General features: G+C 38.3%; 1 long non-coding RNA gene across 1 annotated transcript; it reads right to left on the bottom strand.

Moving 5' to 3' along the window:
- Positions 1–444: 444 nt before the first annotated feature.
- Positions 445–1,451, bottom strand: LOC143765534 (uncharacterized). Its single transcript, XR_013213417.1, has 3 exons — positions 1,376–1,451; positions 1,114–1,272; positions 445–802 (listed from the first exon to the last, which is right to left on the bottom strand). It is a non-coding gene; the product is annotated as an uncharacterized LOC143765534 (long non-coding RNA).
- Positions 1,452–1,720: the final 269 nt, after the last annotated feature.

The following is a 1,720-nucleotide window of genomic DNA, read 5'->3' as shown; positions in this document are numbered from 1 at the left end:
ACATTTTGCTCTAAGAAACTGACCATAAGGTATATTCGCTAAGGTGTCTTGGATGAGCCAAAGAGGCATGAAGTATGCTGTTAACTGAAGCTTCCTTCAGATACAAATCACTCTGCAGAAATCCATCTTCACCTTTGTAGATCCGTATGTCCAGAAAGTCAATACTTTCAAGGCTGTAATGACAGATAAATTTGATATTGTTTTTATTGATGTTAAGTTATTCCACAAATCTAAGAAGGTCTTTCTCTGTACCTTGCCATATAGCAAAGACATCATCGATGTATCTTGTCCACAATACAATTTGGGAGGCAAGAGGTGCTGGATCCATGAGAAAAATCTTTCTCTCCCAGAGCCCTGTGACAAGGCAAATTCTAAAAGAGATAACAAAAAGCAAACAAACCTGTCATCCATGCCTGTTGTCCCCAAAAAGAAGCTAACCGCCTCCAAACCATCAGAATGTTTTATTGAGGTATAGAGAGACTCTACATCCAGTGTTAATAGCCACATATCTGGTTCCAAACAAATGTGGATAACTTTTGAAGGAACATCACCCGGGTCCCTAAGATATGAGGGGAGGTCTCCACAAGTGGTTTCAAGTAAAAGTCCAGCATCTTATAGCTTCAGAAAGTCCTCCATTTCCAGAGATGATAGGTCGCCCAGGCGGACTAGTGGAGTTTTTATGGACATTAGGTAATAAATATAGGCAAGGTGTCCTTGGGAAGGTAGGTATCAAATTTTCTTTCAAATCCTTAGATATGAGCACTTCAAGTAATCCTTCTTCCAAAATTTCGTCGAGCTCCGCCTAGAATGCAGAAGACAGATTAAAAGTCAACTAATTATAATTTTCAACGTCATTAAGTTGACGGACTGCCTCTTTCTCATATAAATTTGTAGGCCGTATTACCACATTTCCTCCCTTGTCCGCTTGTTTTATGATGACCCCCTTCACCTTACATAAATCTGATAGTGCACGTCTATGTTCTCTTAAGTTATGATTTTTGCTGTTCTGTGGTATTTTATTTAATTCATCCGTCACTACTTTTACAAAGAGCTCAATTTCTGGAAAGAGATTGAGGGGAGGAAAGTGTTTAGGTTTAGAGATCGTGAACTTACCTATTGAAGATGAAGGATCAGGTGCAGGATCATCACATAATTCATTCAAAATGGCAATTGCCTCTTGTTCCCTTGCTGTCCACTGTATGTCCCCAGAGGTCTTTTTTAGATGTAGTTTATTGATGACCGATTTTCTTGCAAACAAGTGAAGATCTTTCACTGCAGTAAATAAATCAAAGGATGAAGTTGGAGAAAAAGAAACACCTAGGCTGAGTACTTCTATTTGTGCTTCAGTGAGGAAGATTTGAGAAAGGTTAACTACCTGAAGCTTGGAAGATCCAGAGGTGCCTTCAGGTGTACGTTAAGAAAAATTGTTTTTCCGGGTGTGATAATCACCCTTACGTTTGCCTCTTGCTGTTGAAAAGGATCGTTGAATATCCACAGAATCAGTTCTCTCTTCAGTAGAGGATATAGAAGAAACAGAAGAGGATCGTATGGACAATTGTGATTTATGCCATTGTTAAACAGAGTTAGTTTTAAAGTCCTGTACATCTCGGGAGATTTTTTTTGCTTTAATTTCTTGAATTTCCTTTTCCCAATTTGAGAATTGTTTATTCAGATCCTTTTTGAAATTTTCCATATACGGTATGTTGAATTCAATGACTCA

The sequence above is a fragment of the Ranitomeya variabilis genome, chromosome 1 (assembly GCF_051348905.1).
Source record: "Ranitomeya variabilis isolate aRanVar5 chromosome 1, aRanVar5.hap1, whole genome shotgun sequence".
Lineage (NCBI taxonomy): Eukaryota > Metazoa > Chordata > Amphibia > Anura > Dendrobatidae > Ranitomeya > Ranitomeya variabilis.
The sequence above is the reverse complement of the archived record's forward strand: the minus strand, read 5'-3'. Positions and strand labels throughout refer to the sequence as shown.